The sequence below is a fragment of the Aotus nancymaae genome, unplaced genomic scaffold (genome assembly GCF_030222135.1).
Source record: "Aotus nancymaae isolate 86718 unplaced genomic scaffold, 86718_ANA_hifiasm-v0.15.2.pri h1tg000016l, whole genome shotgun sequence".
In the NCBI taxonomy this organism is placed as follows: Eukaryota; Metazoa; Chordata; class Mammalia; order Primates; family Aotidae; genus Aotus; species Aotus nancymaae.
Window position 1 is genome coordinate 3,239,004 of NW_026988428.1, and position 22,170 is coordinate 3,261,173.

General features: G+C 34.7%; 1 long non-coding RNA gene across 2 annotated transcripts in view; it reads right to left on the bottom strand.

The window, feature by feature from the left end:
* LOC105728745 (uncharacterized) overlaps positions 1-22,170 on the bottom strand; it is a 100,688-nt gene that overhangs the window by 33,631 nt on the left and 44,887 nt on the right. Inside the window, exons 1-2 of one of the 2 annotated variants that reach the window (XR_001110109.2) lie at positions 15,164-15,210; positions 1,460-1,664 (exon numbers count right to left, since the gene is read on the bottom strand). This is a non-coding gene — a long non-coding RNA (uncharacterized LOC105728745). Of the gene's footprint in view, positions 1-1,459; positions 1,665-15,163; positions 15,211-22,170 lie in introns of those variants that run through there. The other variant, XR_010342906.1, reaches the window with a different exon arrangement.

Sequence of the window (22,170 nt, forward strand, 5' to 3'; positions counted from 1 at the left end):
TCATTGATTTATTCATCATAAATACCTACTGAATGCCTATTATGTGCCAGATATTGGGCTACGGGTGGGGAATCAAAGAAAAGAAAGAGAAACAAAAAGTTATCACAAGAATAACACTCTCCTGTAAAAATGGTGTCCAGAATATAATAAAATAATGATTTAAATCTCCACTTCCAGTTTGTCTTATCAATGTCATTAAATTTTAGCGACGACTAGAAATGTGTGAAGTCAAATTTCCATCAAAATTTTGATAAACAGTGTTTAAAATTATCTGGACACTCAAAGGCTTTAAAATTCATTATCCCATAAAATGATTCATTTCTTATTTGAGTATATAAAATGTGATTGTCAAATTTTAAAATGAATATATTGATAATATCTAGTCTCCCTTGATTAGAAATAAAACCATGAGAAACTTTAAATGAGCTTATTAAAACATACGTGCTGAGCAAAATTTGTTTCCAAAATGTTATTTCATGACATTTAAAAACTGCTATGAACACAAATGACAATAGTAACAGGCAAAAGACAAATTATTGCATTTTGCCATGATATAGTGGCTCGGATGACCACAGAGGGGAAGAACCTTAATGCACGTCCCCAATTATATTGTAAACTGATTGCCTAGGTATTGTAACAGTGGTGTGACACGGCATAAATAACCCAAACTTGCTTTCTGCATATGTTTTGAGACCTCTTCCTCCTTCTTTGTACTTAGATTAAGTGCACAGCCACATACACAGACGTTCGTGCCCTTCCTCATCAATATTCACATTCATTAATTAGCAATACAGGAAGGCTATGGTTTGGGAGACTCCTCAAAGCTTGAATATTCAATCAAGCAAAGCAAATCATGGTAAAAATAAAATACACGTAAATAGTCTATGACCAGACTGGCCGTGGAGAATAGCACATAATTTCAAGAGATAGTCGTCCTTATAAATGTTGTTTTAAAAAGCCCCAATTACTTTGCACAACTTAAAGTCAAGACCTTAGCCTTCCTTTGAGCGCGTATTGAAACTAAAATAGAACCTCTAGATATTCCATAACTACACTTGCTTTTTCTCCTGTCCTAGAACAAGGTTGACACAATAGAATAACGCAGAGCAACGGCTTTTACATTGTTGAGCAAAATAAATACAACGCTACACAGTCTAAATGTACCATTGATATCTGTTACCAAATACTTATTCTGAAAACTGATAAAGATTAGCTAGACCCAACAAGCAAACTATTGCCTTATATTCCATTTTCATCATCAAAAGCTGCTTAGTTATATTATGAATTTACAGATTTAGGAAAAATAAAAAGCTCTCAGAGAATATGCTATAAATGCCCAAAAAGCATCTGGATCTTCTTCTGAATCAATTCGGTCAAGAAACAAAAGAAGAAACCATGAACCATCAAACAAAAATCTTAATAAGAAAACCTAGGATGTGGAATTATGAAAGAAACATACCTTTGGTCGAACAAGTTCGCAATTTCTCATCTTGCCTGCACAGCTCTGTCGTTCCACCTTGAGCAAAAGTCGACTCCATGTCCCTTGTGATCTCTGAGACAATGCCATCATATCACTGGCAAATTTTTCGATTAAACTTTGCAGATGTAGTAGCAACTTTGTTAATTATGACATTAGCCAGCTGGCGGGTACGATCAGTCACCCACTGTAAGGAAAGCCAGACAAAGAGACATCTAATCATTGCAACCAGAGCAGATAAATTTTGTTCCTTTCTCATACGTGTCACAGATTCTATTCCTTCTGACCCTCTCCTCAGCCATCGACTGTCACATTTAGATTCCGAGAGCTTCCAGTTTCCCTTTATCCCTGCCTTAGATCTGAAACTCATGGTTATCAGGAAGACACGCGTCACCAGCTGTCTCGGAGCAGGAAAGCAATCAGGTGAATACTACTTATTATCTTGCATTGCTTTCCGAGGAGTGACAAGATTGATTTGGAACCAAGAATACATTCAGATCTCAGTAGTTCCTGGGGTTTTGAGTTCAGACAGTAGGGTATGTGCTAAGTTGCAACAGGGAGGACTTCAATCCCAATGTTAAGGCTACAGGATATTAGAAATTTAAGGAAAGTTTTAAAAAATCGATCACAGCTCCTTTTCAGATGTCCTTGTATTAATATTTTCTTCTCTATCTCTGTGCTATGTTGGTGATGCCCATGAGTCGACTGTTATCTGGCAGAGCCAGTTTTACAATGAGGTAGCCCAAGTCAACCTGTGGAATCAGTATTCTGACATTATGAAATTAGCATTAGGAGAAATATCTAATGTAGACGACAGAGTGATGGATGCAGCAAACCACCATGGCACATGTATACCTATGTAACACACCTGCACGTTCTGAATATGTACCGCAGGACTTAAAGTATAATAAATGAATTTTTTTTAAAAAAAAGGAGATTATCTCCATCTATCCTTTTTTTGTGAAGACAAGTACTCTATAAAATCCAATTCTTGAAACTTATCGTTGCTAAAAGTTCAAATCATATTTTTATATAATAATATGAGAAAACTAATTTGGGCATGTTAGCTAAAAATAACATGCAAATTTAAGCTGGGGAAGATATCATTATATTAATACAAATTTTTCCTTCAAAAAGTCAGTCTACTGAAATCATATGTAAGTGTGTATCTATTGGTTGATCAATATACACAACACATGCATAATGAATTTACTGAAATTTCAATATATATTAGGTAATGCATAGAAACATACCTACAAAATGATATAACAGTATTTTTCAGAGCGAAGCATCCAATGGAGCAGCAAAGGGCTTGATCTACATGGTAAGCCATTACCTTGATGCAATTTTTACTAAAGAATTACCACTGAAGTGTTTGAGTATCAACAAAATAAAAAGTTTGCACAGCAGAAATTGAAAGAGAATTGTATATCATACAGTAATAAAGTTATATTTATCAACAAATTAGTAAGTCTTTCTGGGATGGAGAAATTTAGGGAAAAGTTGAAATGTAATTCTGAAGTTGATTTTACCTAAGAATTATGTGGTTTTGGCTCCTGAACCCAACCTAAAATGTTTTATCTCTATCTGTGAAAACGCAGTTATGGTGCACTATATTAATAATTCATGATACACATCCTAAATTACATTTTATTTTTACATGAGGACACCCCTGCCATGGAGGGCCCAAAATCTCTGTTTAGCTTAAAGTGCTGCAAAGATAAACTGATGAATATATATAGACACAACCTAAGATACATACAATGAAGATGAGATGATTTAGGGATTCCTAAAACTATGAAGCAAGATACTTTCATCCTGGGAAGACAAAAGAGTTTCTAAAGTCCCAGCAGAGCTGGCATGGGAGAAAGAAAATATGATTTTAGAAATTCTTAGAAATTACATATCTATATAGATATAGATATCTTTTTGAGAGTAAGATACTCTTTATCCTTCATGTTTTGGGCTGATAGTAAGAAATGAGTCAGATTCCATACAAGCGAAAGAACAAAGAAATCAGAAATGTCAGGACAAGAGTGTGCTGTGGCACAATGTCAAGGACAAAGAATCCGTGATACGACTTTCAGTGATGTTCTATTTGGAAATGAGCTGTTTGTATCCCATCCATTATCACAGCCTTGGCAACCACTATATGGGCTGGCAAAGAGCAGTTTCTCAAGAAATACATGTTAATGAAGAATAAATATTTACCTTGCATATATCATCCTCCTCAGCCCATTCACCTACTTTTAAAGTTAAATGATGCAAAAATTCACTTTTTAGGTTTTATATGGATTACCATATATTAATAACATAGGTATTTAAAATTATATCTTTAAAATACTGGAAAGTTTATTCCTAAAGAGTTCAAAGTAGACATTTCTCTTAAGATTTTAAAATAAGCATTAATAATGCTCACTATTTGTTCCTGTGAAAATGACTTTGACTCAGGAAGTTAGAATGAGTCAGAAAGATCTTTACTCTTTGGCTAGAGGGAACATCTTCCTAGGAAATTCCCAGGGAATAAAATATGCTAAGTACACAAAATTTTTCATTGCAATCATATCTATAAGAGAGAATGGAAACAATGTCTCCAAAAAAAGAAATTAATAAATACATTTTGGCAACTAATCATAGGCAGTCATTATATGGTAATAAGAAAGGCTGACAAAACCAACTTCTTATGACTATACTGAATTTAAAAAGCAGAATACAATATTGTACACATATTGATTACTGAGTATATTTGAAGAAAGACTGGAAGGAGAAGTGTTAAACTAGAAACTATGTTTTGTAGAATTAGAAAATATTTTCTTCTTTTACAAAAGTTTGCTTTAGTGCCATTCTAACTGTTAATCTCAAAATGTAGAATAAAAGACTCCATCTATAAAATGGGAACAACAATAATAATTGTAATACTTACCTGACAGGTTCTTAATATTAAACCACATAATGTATATAAAACTGCATATTATCTGACTCACAGGAAACACTCATTATATATCTTAGTTATTTTTTTATTATAACCAGCATATAAATAATTCTGACATATTTGTGCTACACCTTTTATTTTTTTCTATTATATATTACCAAAACTTCACTGCATTAAATGAGATATTCTGAAACAAGGAAAATTCAGTATTCAAAACTTAAGAGGCCAAACACAGAAATGTGGTCTAAATACTAAAATTGATTTATAAGATAGTAACAGCAATAATAATAACCAACAGTTATAGAAGACTTCAGTTAAAATTATACTTTGTATAAGATCTACATGACTTACAATTTTACTAGACCTGTAAGTCTTACAATTTTGCCTTTTTAAATGGCTGCTTATGGCATACCTACAAAGATGCACAACTGCTAGAAACAGAGATTGAAATACAAGAAATTGACCTGGAGAAACTGGCATTGCCTTGAAGAATCTCAGCGCTCTACTTTTCTCGGCACTCTTACTTTTATTTTCTAATGTGGGCACTTGCTCCCTGTGGCCACAAAGTCCAACTCAGAACAGTCATCTAAGGCTGTTCTTTCTCTAGGGCATGCAAGTACCACTTCACAATGCGTTGTTGAAGGTATGAATACAATGTACAGGTGTGGAATTGTTTTAATGGTTGAAGCAGTTGGTGAGAACGAAGCAATCTAGATTTGGAAACATTCCCCCTGAAGACTCCATTCTGGATCCACAAGGACCACTAAGCCCTCCTCTCTGCTACAGATGCTTTTATTGTTGTGCCACCAACTGTTTTTCATTGGTCCTTGTGACAGCCCTTCCTATCCCTCTTATCACTTCAATATGTTTAATTAAGTCTCATATGTATATTAGTTTTCTTTCTGTCTTCCAGCCTGCTAGATGTCGAATCAATACCTGAAACTTCCTTCTCTGTTGTGCCTTAATCTCAGGAGTCAGACATCCTGCTTTCAGGCCATTCCTAGCTCCTTGCTTGCTAGCTCTGGGACTTTGGACAAGATACTAAACCTTATTAAGACTGTTAAACAACAACAACATCTCATGGTGCTATCATGAAGACTGTGACTAACACATGTCATCCGCTTAGCACATGGTAGATAGCCAATAAATGCACTCTCGTTGCCAAAGTAGCAACAGAATCACCAAGAAACAGACTAGCAAACAAGAACAAGGGATCGAAAGACAAGCTTCTTGGGTGAATTCATATCCTAGCTTTCTCACTTAAATCAGTAATAACAATGACAATAATAATAGCAATATATTCTCTAGATTTATAAGAATTAAATGTATACTTATAAATTACTTACCATATAGTAGAAACTATTTTCAATTATTCTTATTACCATGCCTCCTATGCTACTTGTTATTTTTTCCCCATTGCTTACCCAGTTTTAGTAAAAATAAATCAGGACTTTGAATGTGAAGACCTGGACATATATATTGTCACATATGCTTGATAATACATGGACAAGGATCCTAGTTGCAGCACTATTCTATGATAGCAAAAGACTGAGACTGAGCTAAAAAGTCACCAAAGCTAACTGGTTAAATGAAGTATGTTAAATTCATACTGTGGAATGCCATGGAGCCATTAAAATGAATAAAGTATAAGTAGGAGTAGCAATATGAAACTATTTCTATATTTTAAGGGAAAGAAGAATGGTGCAGAACAGTACGTATTGTGTATTACAGCAGTCCCCAACATTTTTGGCACCAGGGACCAATTTCATGGATAACAATTTTTCCATGAACCAGAAGTGGCGTGGGGGATGGTTTCAGGATGATTCAAGTGCATTACATTTATTATGCACTTTATATCTGTTATTACTACATTGTAATATATAATGAAATAATTATACAACTCGCCATAATGTAGAATCAGTGGGAGCCCTGAGCTTGTTCTCCTGCAACTAGATGGTTCCATCTGAGGGTGATGGTAGACAGTGACAGATCATCAGGCATTAGATTCTCATAAGAAGCGTGCAACCCAGATCCTTCACATACACAGTTCACAACAGGGTTTGCACTCCTATGGGAATCAAGGCCGCCGCTGATCTGAGAGGAGGCAAAGCTCAGGTGGTAATGCGAGTGATTGGGAGTGTCTGTAAATACAGTTGAAGCTCCTCTCACTTGCCAGCCGCACACCTCCTGCTGTGTGGCCTGGTTCCTAATAGGCCACAGACATGTGCTCTGGTTTGTGGCCAGGGAAGAATTAGGGACCCCTGGTATATTATCCTTTTGTTTAACAAGGATTTGGCATATAATATTTATTTATGAGGATATGAAATATCTCTTTATGAGGTATTTAGAGGATATTTCTGAAAAATATACAAGGAGCTGCTCATAGTGGTTGCGTTAGTAGGGAAGCTTGGGTCTGGGGACAGAAGAGGGTAAGGAACTACCTTTTACAATATACCCTTTGAAGTTGCATGAATTTATGTTACATATGTAGCTCTCCTTTTAAACCAGTAACCAACTTAATAATTTTTTAAACATTCATTTTTCCTACTTGAATGTACAATTAGTCATTCTAGTTCATTTATAGAAATTCTTCCCCTTCCCGTGCTAGTGGACATGAGCCATCAGCTGATGTCTACCTAGTTGATCAGCAGTACACACAGCATTGCTTTTCTGTACCATAACATGACCTCACTACTTGTTGCTTCCAGTTCCCATTTCAATGCTATTTTCAAAACCATTTGTTGCATGAGCTGATTTTCGTCACCCAATAAATGTCAAAATGTTGATATTCCTGCATCTCCTTTCTCAAAGGATGTCTTCCTTTAAAAGGATTTAATTTAGCACGAGAGACAAACTTCATTTCCACATTCTGTACAATTCTAAAGTCATTTCAAGTAAGGAGTCCTTTCTCCATCTCCCAAGTGTACAAATATTCGTCCTCAGAAAGGGAGCTCATTCTCAAGGCATCCTTTAGATGTCAGTAAAATGTCCAGGGCTAAGGACCTCCAGTGGGGCTTAAGATGCCACATGGCACATAATACGTAACAAGTGTGATCTGATAGCCTGAACATGTGATATGGGCTTCAAACAGAAGGATTTCCTTATTTTTTCAAATAGGCAAATTGGAGAACATATTGCTCATTACAAATATTATCTAAACAAATTTCAATTTATATCTTCATAGGAATCTCTCAAGTGTATAGTTTCTCCTTATCTGAAACAAATAGGGGTCTAACTTTGAAAAAGTGCAGCTCCCAGTCACAGGCTCTACCTTAAGCATACCTGGTGCTAACAATCAGAATGCTTATATTTATAAGGAGGTGGTGATGCTAGACAACCTGTTGCCTCAATTGTCTTGTCTGTAAAATAGCATAAAACTCAGGAGCTAGATGATGGTTCAACAGGTTAGTTGACATATTAGACAAAATGGCTAACACTTGGGAGCACCTGATAATGGATGTCATCCACAGCAGCACTAGTGACATCGGCAGCATCATAATTTTAAACACCATTAGTGGTCAATCGTAGCTTTAGGGTATGAAAAGTTGCTGGCCCTTTCTATTGGCTAATTTTTCTTTTCCAGAGCAAATGTTATTAACATAGGTCTATATAGCAATTGGTAAGACTTATCCTATATACCAGGACTTCTCAAACTTTAGTGATTGTGTATATCACCTGGAGATCTTGCTAAAATGCAGATTTTGATTCAGTAGGTCCGGGATAGAGCTTGACAGTCTACATTTCTGCTAAGCTCTCAAATGCTGCTGCTGCTGCTGCTGGTGGTTGTGTAATACCAAGGTTATATTTCACCATGGATGTGACAGAAAGAATGACATACTTTGTAAAGAACACAATGGATATTCAACCATATAGTTATGTGAATTTTTATCTTCTCTCTCTCATGCTTACCTTGCTGAACAGCACTTAAATATTTCTCAGTCATGAGATAAGATGCAAGCGTGCACTAGTAGTACAATTAGAATTTCATCCCTATGTTAACTTCTGGTGGATACGGAGGCAAGGAAAAAATTATATCACTCTTTATAATTGTTGTTTTAATTCACATGTAATAACTATTATGGAGTACAGTGTGAGGTTTTAATATATGTATAAATTGTATAATAATCAAATTAGTATTTAGCATATCCATCAACTTGTATCTCTGTCATTTCTTTGAGATGAGAACATTCAAAATCCTCTCTTCTAGCTATTTTGAAATATACAATACAAGGCTGTTAACCAAACAGGACACTTGAACTTACTCTTCCTATCTAACTATAACTTTGTCCCCATTGACTAATCTCTCCCTATTCCCCACATATTATTCCCAATAAAAACAATGGTCACATTTACAAAGCTGTTTTTACATGAAAGGCAAAGATATTAATCTTGAGATATTTTAAAAGAGCAATAATTATTTCCTTTCTTGTCATAACTCAAGTATACCGTCACAGTTTATATTCACTCTGCTTGGCCCAACAACAAAATAAGGTATTAACACAATCCTTTTTCTGTGAACTGTATGCTTCGTTTGTGCAACTAAATGCTCGTGTCTCTTTCTTATACAACTGCCTAAACCTAAATGGTTCAATCAGTAAGAACATTTTACCTTTAGGAAGCTGATACAGCTAGCTTGCAACAATTCTGGAAGCATTTACTAAGCTTCCATTATTATTTGCCTATTGCTGTGAGCTAATGCCCTTGATTTTCTGGAGGATAATTGGTGAAAAAAATAATCAAATTTGGATATGGTAAAATAATCCTCTAAATTCTAAAGTCCATAATCCACACAAAAGCTTATTAGAGGCTATATGATCCAACTCAGTGTTTTGTTTTTCAGGCTTTTTTGACTGAGGTCTATGGTAAGAAAATATTTATCATACAACCAAGTAGCACATACACACATACCTGAAATATATTTGAAAAAATATATTCATGTAACAATACCCTTACTAATATGCAATGCATTCATATTTTTAATCTTTTTATTACTTTTTTTAACCTAGGTTATGATCTACTAAGTTGATTTCACGACCCACTAATGGATTGTTCAAACTTCTGAGTTTAAAAGTAACATAGCCTTGGGCAATTTGTGGAACCTAAGGTCAAGTCTCTGAAAGTTTATAGGTATAGATGGTCAAGAAGTGAGGCTGCGTATGCGCATAAAGCAAAAGGCATGATCAGACAGTACAAGGGCATTTAATGGCAGACCACAGCTAGAAACTATATCTCAACCCATACAACCAATGTGTTCTCTCTCCTGCTGTTTCTGAAAAGCAATATAAGAGAATCACTCACATTAGGAAGAATTATAGAAACTATATCTCAACCCATATAGCCAATGTGTTTTCTCTCCTGCTGTTTCTGAAGAACAATGTCAGAGAATCACTCTTCACGTTTAGGAAGAATTATGGAGGTAAATTTACTCACTCATTATTAGGAAGTAATAAGAAAGCAAGTTAAGAATGGATATAGTTCAGAATTGATGAATACAAGGAAATGTGCATGGAGCAATTTAGCATCTTTTAAATAAATTCTCATGTAGTAACATGCACTTACCTGAGAGTTACATCAGTGGAGCAAATGGACATGTTTTAACAAAGTTGAAACTTTTAGGGCCTTATAAATCACAAGAAAGCATGGAAATAAAATGGTGTGTGTTGATCCACTTTATGCAAAAGAGGCCGATCATAACTTTCACAAGTTCAAGTAGCACAAAATTATCATAGACTAAGAGCGTAGACATTTTTCTTTCACTTTAATAGAAGAAACACAGCAATCAAGGGTGTGAGATAAGAAACTAAAACATAAAGTCAGGTAACCTAAATAAAATGCTCGCTGAAACCAACTACGTGTCCTTGGCTGGTTGCTAGATCCTTTCTTTCAAACTTAAGGGTTAACTGGGAAAATAAATAAATAAATAAAGCCTCATCTCAGTTGGTAGCAAGACAGATAAGTCAAATATTGGGGGGGTAAATTATCTTTAGGGGGTTTCAGAGAGGCTCTGCCTAAAGAAGAATTGAGTAACCTTTCACATTTCCTTCCTGCACAGTTATTCTCAGATTCCATATGGGAAGCACAAAAATAGTGATGAAAATCTCCCTACTTCAGAATTGAGTACTATGCGGGGGCTTGAGAGACACTTTTGAATGGAAAAAAGTTATCTGAATTTTTTAAAACAGCAGTATTATAGAGCTATGATTAGAAATCAAATTCTTTATAATTTATGTCTCAGTGTAACTAAGGAAAAATGTATACTGATAGTTCATAAATATATATATTTATAAATATATATATATTAGTATATATATATAGGGATAAAGTAAATGTTTAATAAACTAAAAGGTCATGATCACAATATTCTTCCTCTTGGAGAGAGACTTTTTTGTAACTCTCTCAAGGGCTTTTGGCTCTTAGAATACATCAGTATTTTGCTCAGCTGAAATTATTCTGACAGCTTTGACATTACATTATCATCACAAGATCATGGTATACTTAAAGATAAATAAAGATTCTAGAGAATTAAAAAGAATTCCAAAATATCAGATTGGAACATCAAAGATTACTCAGATCAAAATGGATACTTTCTGGCTCAATTAATCATAACTACATGATTTCAGGTGGGTAAGCAAACAATATCCCTCCACTGTTCCCTCAATATTCCTTCACTCCCACCTCACACAAGAATGTACATGTTTCATTTTAAAGATTTGTCTCAAGAAAGATGATATTTTAGCACTCTATGACCTAGAATGGATTCTCCGTGTGGATTTGTTCTATTCGGTTTTTCTCTGCAACTCAGACTATCTCCCTCCTATCAAACAGAGGAACATTGCCCAGCCGTATCCTTATGTTTCCATGGTAGATTTTTCTACATAGGGTGTATGCCTTTTGCTCCAATATGGTCTATTAAAAAGATATCATGCCATCATACAATTGACTAAATTGCAAAGATTGGCAGTTTTCATTTTTTATGCAAATCTAATCCTACAAAACACATACGCACTCATAGGCACGTAATTAAATACTCTAAAGTCTGGTAGTCCCTTATAAAGCAACAGAATTAAAAATCGGGGAATTTTTTGAGAAAGTTTATCATGCCAAAAAGAAAAAAAAAAGGCCAAGATGAAAAGTGGAATTTGTGTCTCAGTTTTATAATGGCAATTTTTATTTGTTTGTATAATTATTAATTTATTTTAGGAGCACCAACTAAAATCAGAGTATGGAAGACTGCATTAAGGGGAAAGATGAAACAGATGCAGTACACAGTTAAGATCAAAGAGCCCCATCAATTCATTCAAAGAGTCAAAAATCCAGCTGAGCCTCAGAGCCCTGTCTGCATAATAAGCAAGGTTGACTAAAACATAAGGATTAAACAGATGAGCTGTCTCCTGTGGAGGCATGGGAGGGAAGCCCCACTGCGACACTTGTAAAGACACTTTGGAAGCTCGCACCTGCTCCTCCATAGTCAAACCTACAGGAGACCAGGATGGCCAAAGATGTTCCCCTAATGTACTAAATTGTTAGCTTTAAGAGAAAGAAATATATACATCTGATGGATATCTTTTTAGTTGCCAAGACATTTTCAGTCCAGGCAAATAATAAATTAATAAATCACCTCCATTTTTCCAAGGTGACTTTACCAAGTACTTAACTTTCAAAGTAAAAGAAGTAGATAGTGTAAAATTTCCTATTCCTCAAAACAGTATTTGCAATGTGCCTACCTCATGATCAATTATTTTTTCCAAATGAATAGTGCTTTTCTTGAGACAATCTTGACTAACATTGGTAAATATATGCTAGTTCTGTTTTCCATTCTCAGAATATTGTCATTTTTAGTAGCATGAAGTATATTTCAATTTTGCCACATTATACTTAAAGCTAAACTAAATTATATGGCCTGGTTCTGTATAGTAAGAAGATAGCACAGGCACTTAGGATTCTGTGCCTGTGACAAATGTATTTATTCTAATGATCTCACAAAAAAGTTACGATGTAGTTACTGATAGGAACTGATTCTGAACATCAAAACGGTTTTCTTTTAAGAAGCTGAACTACTTTAAAAGAGCTAAGCAAGCTGGGACTTTGGGAACACAGACTTACTGGGGAAAAAATTATATGACTGTATAACATTAGATTTCAAGTAAAATTTTAAAACTCTAATCTTGGTATGGATAAAGTTTGTCAAGCATTTGATGTAGACTGATTCAAATACACAATTAATAAACTCGAACAAATGGTGAGCATTAGCTTTTGTTGTAGTCACCAAAACAAGCTATATCCAATTTGAAGTGACAGCAATGGAATCTCCCTGGAGTAGAACAAGTCACCAAATGTCAAGAAGTGATTTCCTGTGATTGATGTACAGACTCTGACTTGCTCCCTTATAATCTAATTACATTATCACTCACTCAACCAGCCAATACATTTTTAAGATGTTCATTATGTATAAGGGACTGCCAGGGACAAAGAGAAGAATTACACATGAGCCATAAGTAACAATACTAAACCCTAAATACTAAATATATGATGAAGATATATGATGCAGAAGTTGACCATTGAGGGATACAGATATAAAATTCTTCATTGAAGAGGTGAGATTTGGCTGGGTGCAGTGGCTCATGCCTGTAATCCCAACACTTCAGGAGGCCAAGGCAGGGCAATAGCTTGAGCCCTGGAGTTCAAGACCAGCCTGTGCAACAGAATGAGACCTCATCCTTTTTTAAAATTAGCTGGATATGGTGGCAGGTGCCTATAGTCTCAGCTACTCTGGAAGCTGAGGCAGGAGGATCCTTGAGCCCAGAGATTGAGAATGCAGTGAGCCATGATTGCACCAGTGCACTCCAGCCTGGATGACAGAACAAGGCATTTTCTCTAAAAAATGAAAAAGGTGGGCTTTGATTTAGGACTTGATAAGGTAAAGACAGAAGTAGAAAGGAGGGAATTGGTCTTCCAGAGGGAAAAAACAGACACAGAATAGCCTAGAATCCAGTCTGAGAGAGCTTGAGAGGGAATGTATGATTTCATCTGGCTGGAGGATAGAGACATACGCAAGTTAAAAAGGTAACAAAAGTAATTACAAGTAGTTTTGACTACTACATAAACAAGCTACACTTTTTCTTCCAATCTGTCTCAAGATAGTCTTGAGAATCACCTAATGTTCTTATTGAAAACTCAGGTTATCACACCAATCCAGACACTGAGAATTTGAATCTTCAGAGATGAGACATGGAACCTATATTTTTGAACAAGTGCACAAATTATGATATTATTTTTAATTTCTGTGAGACCATGGGAAACCTTTAAAGCATTTTGAGAGAAGTGAACTAAAGGATAGTGCTAAAGAAATTTGGGAAGGGAAGGTTAAGAGAGCAGGAAGAAACTACGGGCAAGTTCAAATGAGAATTTTTAAATTTTAACCCATGTGTATGGTAATAATATTCATCTTTGCTCCAAATAAATATCAATAGTCTCAATTCTCTCAAAAACAGAAGCCCTTAATCCAAATCTCATCAAAAATAAGTTTTTGGTAACTAAATTAACAAATAATCCATAAATACAGAAATATTTGTTAAAAATTAAGAGACTTAGTAATATTCAGTGGTGGTGACGGTCCTGAGAAGAGGACAATTAACACTTATTTATGGGAGTTCAAATCGATACACCATTTCAAGGGACAACTGGCAATATGTAAGAAAAATTTTAATGCGCATACTCCTTAACAGTAAAAAAGTGACTATAGTCTAGCTCAGAAAATTAACTATAGTAGCTCAGAAGCCCATACTGATAAATAGATAGATCACACACACACACACACACACACACACAGATGTTCATATAATTATTAATTTACAGAAAAAAGTGTAAGACGATTTATAAGAACATCAGCAAAGGCATAGTTACATCAGGTGTAATACAGAAAACTATGCAGTTATGACCTCAAATTCTGAAAAACCTGTTATGGGATAATGTTCAAGATAAATAGTTGATTTGAACAAGCAAATTATAGAAAAATACATACAGAATAATCTAATTTTTAATGAAAAAAAGCAATGTTTCTATGTGTATATGTGTATGCTTTTCTTTCTTTAAAGACAAACTTTAGCAGATCTGGAGAATGGGAAAAGAAGTGAAGATGGGGTATTTTACACGTCTGTATCACTCAGATCTTTTTAAGAATGAGCAAAACTCTTCTGTAACTTAATAAACTTAAAGTCTAACTTTGCAGTAGCTAAAAATATTACATAGTATTTGAAAAATCTATTAAATGCTTGCCCAGGATTTTAAATAACTTCAGAAAATAGTGTCACTTGAAGATGGTGTGAAAGAGAAGCTGGCTTCCTTTCTGTTTGATTAATTCTCAAAATTAAGTGAAATTACAGTCTTTAAAAACCATTTGGAAAAATGAATGATGTATGTATTGACTTCTATGTTACGCAAAGCTTTCCATTTTTATTCATCTATCAGTCTTTCCATCTGATAGGAGGAAACTTCATATTTATAATATCTAATCTTTAAAGAGTAGAGTCTGAGATAAACACATACACATACTAGAACTTATGGGCTAAATTATGTAATTATGATCCTTGATCATTCATTAGATACCTTTCATAAGACTATAACACTCATAATAATATTATTAGGTATTTCTAAAATAACAAAATCTAACATAAATCTTTTGAGTCAGAAAAGTTCTTTGAATTGAATTCTTCTATACAGTTAGGTAGATTTATGTAGTTTTAGGGTTTACTTACCAATTTTTCAGCAATTTGTTGTAAACTAGCTTCACTCCCAATTGTAAGAACTATGAAGAAAAAAAGTAAATTATAAATTTACAAATTATAAATGTATATTCAATACACATTGAATCAAGTTTTCAAATATTTAATAGCACCACTGTTACACATGAATCCATTGCTGGCTGCGTATGTTACAGGGAGATGTTCAGCTTTTCCAAGCATATTCAGATAGGAAATGATAAGAAAACTATTTACTACAGTGTTTTATAAATGTGATAGCAATTAGCATACCCTACACCTGTTGTTTTATTGAAGTTACTTTCAAAGCCATGTAATACAAACTCTGAGAATATGAGCAAACATTAGGTTCTTGAGCAAAAGTATTCTTTCCATAATGTAAAATTACAATTTCAATAAAAGGAAAAAAAATAATATAAAGGATTTCTCAAGATATATGATAAAAAGAAATAGTCAACTATTGTTGACATAGTTTCTGTATCACACATCTCTAAAAACTGAATATTCATCAGAGGAATGACATATAATTTTTAGAAACTCTTTGAATACAAAGTTAGACGATACAGAGAGCATCTAGGAAGGACCAAAAAGAAAAAAATTACTAACAAAGAGTTTATAGAAGAGATAAAGTATACATGTGAAGCAATTTGAAAATATTTTAAAATAATAGCACATTAGTTTAAAATACAGTACAATCACAGATTAAAAAAACCCACAGTAAATTATCTGGTGAATCTCAAATCCTCAGGCATGGCCATTTTCCTTCAGAACCATACCAAATACGTAAACATGTATTTTCAGAAGCTATTTAAATATTATTCAACTTCAAAAATGCTCATTTTTTTTCTTCTAACCCCACCCCTGGGACTTACCACCCTGTAACAACGTAAATATGACAAATATTAGAGATAAAATGCATAAGTTCTATGGCACAAATTAGTAGCACAACAAACATTGATTGCTATGATGATTTTTATTTCTTTGGGGAAATTTGTTTATTCACTTAACAATTATTATTGAGCTCCTACTATGTGCTTGATACTACGTTTGGTATACTGCTAAGGTGATGGGGATAGAAGACGAAGAAATTGGCAAGTTCTCTAAACAGACATGAACTGGTTTCCCTGTTTTAAAGATTTTTCAGAAAAGTAATTTTGTATTTTGTCCATGCAACATTTTCCGGGTCTGCCACAACTTACTTCAACATCTTAAACTTCCCTGTGCTTCTTATTTTTATTTGTTCTCTAAAAACATACATTCAGATATGGTCTTCTCTAAAAGTATGCATTCAGACTACGGTGAATGTATGCTTTTAGAGAAGAAACAACTTCCCTTTGTTTCTTATTTCTATTTGTTCTCTAAAACATACATTCAGACTATGATAGATGTATAGATTTTTTGGTTTTTGATTTGTAATAATGCCTTTCAAGTTACAAAGAAAGTGATACTGAGCAGCAAGGCAGAATAATAAAAGCATGTGAACATTTGGTTTAGTTTAGGCCTAACTATAAAGAGTTAAGAGTGAAAAGGAAACTAGTGAAATGTTAAAGCACAAACCATATCAGAAACATAGACTGCCCCCCATAGACTTCTTAATAGTTCAAATTTAGTTTTCATTGATCATGATTTACTTTTGTCCTAACTTACTTGAAAAAATGTCTTTCAATATAATTACTATCATGCAGCATGCTTAGGTAAGCCAGAGATCAATATCATAGCTTTAGCTTTGAAAACAATGAGTATTAACTTTTTAAAAGGTTTCACAAAATCAGCACCTCCAAAGTACTGAAACTGGTCTTAATTATTCAGTGTTTGTGTAGCAGCAGAACTTTTCATTTTTCTCTAAACACTTCTATTTCATCAGCAACAGATGAATTCATTAACTTCATTATTAATTCAAGTAATTTTTTCACTTTTATAAGCCCCAAGGTTGTCTCACTAAGATAAGCTCTTTCTCTGTGTTCCATAGAATATAATCAATCTCTATTATAGTCATGAAAATGGTATTTGTCACTTGGCTAAGAAAAAAAAAATCAATATATCTTCCAAGAATGAACAGGCATTTAATGTAATGAATTGTTAGATAAATTTAGCTTGTCAACAGTTCAGGACAAACTAATCAAAATCCAGAAAATTTATAGAAGTTTGGCCAATGAAATACATAGATATGGCATAGAAATTAATATTTAGGCATTAGAATAACCTGTCATTTTCAATTCTGGCCAAAAGAAGTAGGGGCGGGGGGTGGATTTAAACAGGCAAATCGCCAATCACTATTTTAGAAAACAAAAGTGAAATTCATATGCTCAGAAAACATTTCTTGAACATGGTTGACAAGTACGAAAAGCTTTACTGTCTTTTCCTATATAATTTTCCAGATACAGAGATAATTACATAGTTGCAAAATTCTAGGAAACCTTAAAGGTCAGAAACCCATAGGGATATTGTCATCTGGAAATATGTTGCCTGTGAACTTTCCTGGGCTATGAATTATTACAGTAATTAACTACAGAGCAAGAATGGTGTTTCGGAGTCATAGAATCCAAAGCACACTTTGCCAATCTCCTAACCAGACTTGACTCTTGCCCCTGTTCTTCCAGTTTCTGCTGAGTTACCTTCTGCAGAGAGAAAGCTGGCAACCTCTTGCTCCTTGACAACCTCTTATTTACAGAATAACACTTCTAATTGGAAAGGTCTGTGTTGAGCTAACATCTGCCTTATAAGAAACTGCCACTCTTTACTTCCAGTCCTACAGTGGAACAATGTAAACTCCATCTGTTGCCTTTCCTTTGAATCAGCTCCTCACTGCTTGAGGTCAGCTATCATTTCTCCTGACCCTTTTCTTTTCTGGACATAACCTGTCTAGTTCCTTTACCCATTTCCCATAGTGCACCATTTACCATAGCAATGATTTTCAGAAAAACTCATGGTGTTATCTTCCCAAGACACTCCAATTTATCAATACCCCTTTTGATTTGCCTCACCAAAAATAAACATAAGAATATGGGTGTCTTCAAAATAAAAATAAAACTCATTACAGTTCTAATTTACTGTAGTTGGAAATTGCATCTATATGGGTAATATAAGAGCTAATTTCCTCTTTCTCTTTCTCTGTCACAACAGCTTCATCAGATTTGTTTCGGGTTAAATTTATAGGTTAACACTAAAATAGAAGTTCGATGAAGGCAGAAGTTCTGATCTCTTTTGTTGACGCTCCCTCTCCATCCTCAACATCAAGCACATAGTAGGCACCCAATAAATATTTAGCAAATGAATATAAGAATATATCAGTCTATTAAAGCTGCTGGATATTTGCTTATTTGCATTTTTGACGAGCCAGAACCCTTCTATTCTCTATTCATGAAACTGATTTTTTAAATCTAAAAACTATATAGGGCTTTGTAACTATCAAATATTGTCTTGTTGGTTTAGATGGAGTGTTTCTAATAGCTAAAACTACACCAAGAGGCATATACATGAAGGTGTGTGTATAAAAGATGTATGTATAAAAACAAATCAAGTTAATTAAATGTATTTCTTTGAATTAAACTGTAAAGTAATGGCCCTAGTTAGCCTATGAGACAATGGACTCAGTCATTTTGGCATTGTCATACCCCATAGTTTCAACTACAAAGTAAGTATCTATCGGTCAGACATTCCACTTTTAATCCTGCTGTAATTAGTTATTTCATTTACTCTTCAAAATAGTACTTATTTCCTACATAAGGCAACTGAGGTATAGTAAAATTAATAACTTGCTGTGGGTCACACTAAAAGTAAATTCCAGTCCCAGGATTCAAAATCAGTTACTTCAGAATTCAAATCCTGGCCGGGCGCAGTGGCTCACGCCTATAATTCCAGCACTTTGGGAGGCTGAGGTGGGTGGATCACGAGGTTAGGAGTTCAAGACTGAGCCTGGCCGAGATAGTGAAATCCTGTCTCTACTAAAAATACAGAAATTAGCCGGGGGTGGTGGTGGGTGCCTGTAATCCCAGCTACTTGGGAGACTGGGGCAGAGAATTGCTTGAACCCGGGAGGCAGAGGTTGCAGTGAGTGAGCCGAGATCGTGCTGCTGTACTCCAGCCTGGGCGACAGAGCGAGACTCTGTCTCAAAAAAAAAAAGAATTCAAATCCTATATTCTTTTCACTATCTCATGCAGTTTTTTTTAGAAAATCGGAAGATAACATGAAAGGGAAAAAATGGCAAGAAATTTCTAAAGAGAAACCCTCTGGAGTAATGTGTATTTGCTCAAATAAAGAGAAGTACAGGCTGAGCGCAGTGGCTCACACCTGTAATCCCAGCACTTTGGGCAGGTGGATCACTTGAGGTCTGGAGTTCGAGACCAAACTGGGCAACATGGTGAAACTCCGTCTCTACTAAAAATACAAAAATTAACCACTTCTGGTGGCGATGCCTGTAGTCCTAGCTACTTGGGAGACTGAGGCAGGAGAATCATTTGAACCTGGGAGACAGAGGTTGCAGTGAACAGAGATTGTGCCAGTACACTCCAGTCTGGGTGACAGAGCAAGACTCCATCTCAAAAAAAAAAAAAGAGAGAGAAGTACAATTTCCCAGAGTTTATTATAGTTATCCACCAAACAAACATTTTTGCTGAAGTAATTTCCCACCTTTGTTCCAGTCTCAAACAAAAGTAACACAAATTTTAATTTCAAAATTTAAGTCAAATTTGAATTTTCATAACTGTGGCTGCAGAAATTGATGAAGTAGAAAATAATAAAAAGGTTCCAGAGAGGAGAAACAAGATCCCAACCATGGACTCCATGTGAATAAATTGTATTTACACAATGACAAATCAACTACTCAGTTCAACTTAAAAAAAAAAGTGACCGGAGAAAAACATTCAGCCTAACTACTTGATTGGTGGGAATGGGTCAAAATAGACTAGTGATTAGTTGAATTGTTTTAAATTTTTGACTATTTTGGTGGATGTCACATAGAGTGAACACGCAGGACAAATGTTTGTTTTCACCTACTGAGTTGGAGGAAGTAACTCCCTATGTGATCAAAGATTACAGCAACTTTGAACAATAAAGTGAAGAATTTGCCAATTTGGTGAAAATATTCCTTTCAAGTAGAATAACTAATATTCTGCAAGAAACTGGATAATCACCTCTTTGAATAATAGCATTATCAACACACAATATATCAATTTTTTAAACTATCATGAAAATTTACTTTCATATTAAATAACAGCACAAAATGGTCCATCTTCATTTGTAACAAAGTGTGGATGCTCAATTCATTTTATTACTTGCTCAATTACAAAATAAATAAGTGACTCATGGAAATCACTTATTAGATCTAACAATGAAAACCAAAGGTCTTATTTTCTCTATAGGCTTAACCTGCCCCTCTGGTTTTTATGAATATAATTTTTCTATGCCTCTATCTATTGTTGGCACCTCAGAAAATGTTTATCAGAGAAATTTAACTGTAACTTTCTCTAAAATCCTACATTTGCTTCATTTCTAAGGTCACAGAACAAGTCAAGTCAATTAAATGTATTTCTTTGAATTAAACATAGCAGATACCTCTCTTATAAATCTCAGGGTATAAATCAGTGTACATGTATATTAATCTATCCGCTAATAATTAACTTATCCAGCAATCTTTTATTGACTACCCACTGTGCATCAAACACTGTGCTAGACCATTTCGATTTGAGGAAATAAGGCACAATTATTTTCCCCAGGTAGCTATAGTCTAGTGGGGAAGTCATAAAAATTAGGATAAAATTTTAACACAGTAAAATAAAAATAGTATTACAGAGAATTAGGTTCCCTGATGTCACCATCACCCAAAAAGGTGCCTATCACACAACAGGCATTCAATAAATATTTGTTGACTGGCTGTGTAATTGAATGAATTACATTTGCACTAGGAAAACAGAGGGGCACCTCCATCAATCTAGGGCACCTGCACTGGGGACTGGAGTGAAGGATAAGGAGGTGATGTTTGATCTTACTTATATTTGTCTCAAGAATATCCTGACTTTATTCAGTATGAGAGGGGAGCAGAAGGGTAGGGGAAGGAAAGAAAGGGGGAAAGAGAGAGAAGGAGAGAATGTAGAACCCACGTAGTTGTCCACCTAAGGGAAAGGTGATTTCTCCTACATGGCAGGCACTTAGTCTCAACCTCAGAGGACAGAGGTTATTTTATGCTAATTACATTGATGCCCTAAGATATAAAGTGACATGTTTGGACTTAAGTGGCTGAGGGCAGAACCTGGCTTGCAAGTTCAGTATATAGTCCACTATGCCATATCCCACACAACGAATTAATGAAAAAGCTGTTTATACTTGAAGGCACACTTCAACAAATTTCAGTAACAGTAAATTAAAGGTTTGACTTAAGATATCAAGAGATCAGAGAAACTCAAGTTATCAGCTGTATGCCTACTGTGAAATCTTTAAAAAAGGTCAGTCTTTTAGTATTCCATGCTAACTAGAATGCAAGGGAGAATGAAAGCAGTAACACAGACAGCTGTTGAAACAAAGTGACAACAGTCTCCTGGTTAAAATCCTAGTCAAAGGATGAACTTTCTGAGAACTCATTTTACTATAAAAACTCAAGAAAATTAAGCCAGTGAGTCTAGGTTTCCTCCATTTATGCTGTCTTCCACAATGATGAATCTAGTAAAGAGAGAAGCTGATTTCTGTCTAAATATTTGTCTTCTTTTAAAGCTGCCTCTGAATAAATTAAGCCTTTCTTCCTAAACCTCCAAGATTGTAGTAAAAAGCAGAAGCAATGTTGTAATTCTTGTCTAGTTTCTGCCCTACTACATTACTATTTTCAGACATTTCTATTTTGCCTTCCTGTCCTTCTGTTAAACTCCTGAATTAATCTTCTAATCTGGGTAAATCAATCAATAGATTTCCTCTACTCCTGCTCTCAAGCTACTCAACGATACTTTAAAAAAAAAAAAAAAAAAAAATTACAACCTGGACAGACTGATGCCAGGATAAGGGGATAGTTTCCAGTC